This window comes from Rattus norvegicus, chromosome X, assembly GCF_021556685.1.
Source record: "Rattus norvegicus strain SHRSP/BbbUtx chromosome X, alternate assembly SHRSP_T2T, whole genome shotgun sequence".
Classification (NCBI taxonomy): Eukaryota; Metazoa; Chordata; class Mammalia; order Rodentia; family Muridae; genus Rattus; species Rattus norvegicus.
In genome coordinates, this window is record NC_141554.1 from 141,381,564 (window position 1) to 141,384,289 (window position 2,726).

Below are 2,726 nucleotides of genomic sequence, written 5' to 3' on the forward strand. Positions count from 1 at the left end.
CACAAGAATCCATGTAGAAAATGCCATTTTAACGACAGAAATACACTAGCTCCTTTCTGTCATCGGCATGATCTGACAAGAAGCAACTTAATGGAAGAAGGATCCGTTTGGCTCATGAACTAAGGGCATAGTCCGTCCTGTCAGAAAAGGTACAGTAGCAGGAGTGTGAGGTGGCCCATCACATGGTATCGACAGTCAAAAAGAAGATAACTAGAAATGCTTATGCTTCTTCTCCATTCACTCTAGGGTCCCCATCCTGGGTGATGGTACCGTACACATTTACGGTCTTCTTAACATCTTCTCTCCCCAGCTAAATGTCTCTAGATATACATACCCTCACAAGCGCACCTAGACTCTCCTAGGAGATTCCAAATCCAGTCAAGTTGACAATGAAGATTAATCCACATGGAGATCTAAGACTTCCTTGACAAATAATTCAAAGTAGTTCTATTAAAGAATGCCTCTGTGAAGGCATTCTGGGACTCCTGATTTGCAATATCCCAACACACATACACAGCTAAATACAGTGAGTGAGACAAGACATGAACAAAGTGAGAAAAACAAGAAAGATGGAGAAATCATAAAAATTCTAAGCAACTGCTAGAGCTGAATTGAAGAATTCAGCCCAGTGCCTCTAAAACAGGCAAGACCAGCAAAGAGAAATACTGACCAAATTCCAAATCAGATTATTTAAAATTATCCACTCGGAGCAAAATAACATATGAAAAAGAACAAAGAATACACATGCACCACAGAAATTCCAGAGGGGGAAAACCTGACAGAAAGCCCTAACAAATAATGAGACAGTAGCTGTCATCGGCACTATCACTGACCAGAAGTATCTGTGGCATTTCTCTCCCTAAAAGAGAGAACAATGAAATGTAATTGCTGGTCCACAGGAGTTTTTAAGGGGGAGTACTGGAGGGAAAAGGGCTGACATAGAGATGCTACAGAGCATGAACGCCCTATAAAAAAGGTAACAAAATACACAGCGTCTACCATCGCATCGCCCCAGATAAATTCAATCCTGAGCCAAGAGGGACATCACATGGTTGAGAATGGATAGACAGGAAGTCCCTAGCATTCCCACTAAGCCATGTGCACCCAAAAGCTACTGAAGAAGCCTGCAACTGTCACCGTCGCTGACCACAGTTTGGGAAGGTGCAAACAAATCCAAGTTCTTGCTTGCAATTTGTTCTGCTCCCCAGTGCAGTGCCTTCACAGATATACCCAAGAGTGAGATAGCTGGCTTACAGGTGAGTACTAATTTAAATTTTTTGCACAGTATCTGGATCGATTTTAGAAATGCTGTACCATTATGTGTGCCTACTTGCCATGTGCAGGATTCAGATTTCCTCACATCTTCAGCAATGTCCGCTGTTTCCTTTTCTGCTTTTTAAAAATAACAGCCATCCAAATAGATCTTTACAATGTATCTATATGTGCCTTTGTGCATATGTACATGGTGGGGTGAGTGCCCCTGTACATTCGCCTGCATGTATGTGTGGATGGAGATGACCCTGGATGTCCTCCATTGCTCTTTACCAGTTTCTACCTGTGGCTTCTCTTGAATTTCAGGTTCTGTGTCTCAACTAAGCTGGATGCCAGTAAATTCTCGCACTCCTTGTCTCCATACCTCTCAGGGTTGGAGTTCCGGGCATTTGCAGGGATGCCTGGCTTCTTACATGGGTGCTGAGATCTGAACTGTGATCCTTACAATTTTGAAGGACATACCTTAACGATTGAGCCATGCCCTTACCCTCCATTTTTAAATCGTTCTTTAGAGGAGAGGTGAGATGACTATAATTGTATTCTGTTTGCTCTTTGGTTTGTTTTTTTTTTGTTTTGTTTTGTTTTTGTTTTTGTTTTTTTCTGGAGCTGGGGACCGAACCCAGGGCCTTGTGCTTGTTAGGCAAGCGCTCTACCACTGAGCTAAATCCCCAGCCCCCTATTTGTTTGCTCTTTGTTTTGCTTTGACTTAGAGTTAAAATAGCACCTTTTATACTTTTCACACCAACTTTTCATCAAATACATGTCAGGAAAAAACTCCCATTTCTTTGGCTTTTTTTCTTTTCTGTGCCAAACATTCTACACTAAAGTAGTTCCACTTGTCAAGTTTTCCTTTTATTTTTTCTTTTTTTTTGGGGGGGGGTTCTTTTTTTTTTTCGGAGCTGGGGACCGAACCCAGGGCCTTGCGCTTCCTAGGCAAGCGCTCTACCACTGAGCTAAATCCCCAGCCCCAAGTTTTCCTTTTATTTTCTATGTTCTTTATTTCATAATCAAAAAATCAAGACTAATACCAGCAAGCATTTCTTTCAACTCCTCTGGGACTCCTCTTCCCTCCAGCATCACAGAGGCCTGCTCCTTCATATCCATAGAACTGCTCAGCTCCTCTGGGACTTCCGTTGCCCCTTCTCTGAGTGCCCCTCCCATCAAGCTGCTGGTTAGGCACTACTATATCCTACGCCATACAACTATTGACTCCTCCAGGATCTCCAGTCTCCATACCTCAGACTGTCTCCCAGCACTCTCAGGTACACCCTGCCTATAGCCACCATATAGATCTCCTGACTACACACACACCTTTGGAGCCTTCCTGCTTCTAGCCACAGTTTGACCAGAGCTTATTCAGGTCATATTTGAAAAGGCCACATCAGAAATTAGCACAGTAGAGGATCACCAAGGGAGACACGTTGGAGAGTGTCTGTTCTTGCAGATAGTGGACT

At 43.1% G+C, this 2,726-nt stretch overlaps 1 non-coding gene across 1 annotated transcript; it reads right to left on the reverse strand.

The window, feature by feature from the left end:
- Positions 1-1,870: 1,870 nt before the first annotated feature.
- On the reverse strand, positions 1,871-1,945 carry Trnav-aac9 (transfer RNA valine (anticodon AAC) 9). Its single transcript has one exon. It is a non-coding gene; the product is annotated as a tRNA-Val (tRNA).
- Positions 1,946-2,726: the final 781 nt, after the last annotated feature.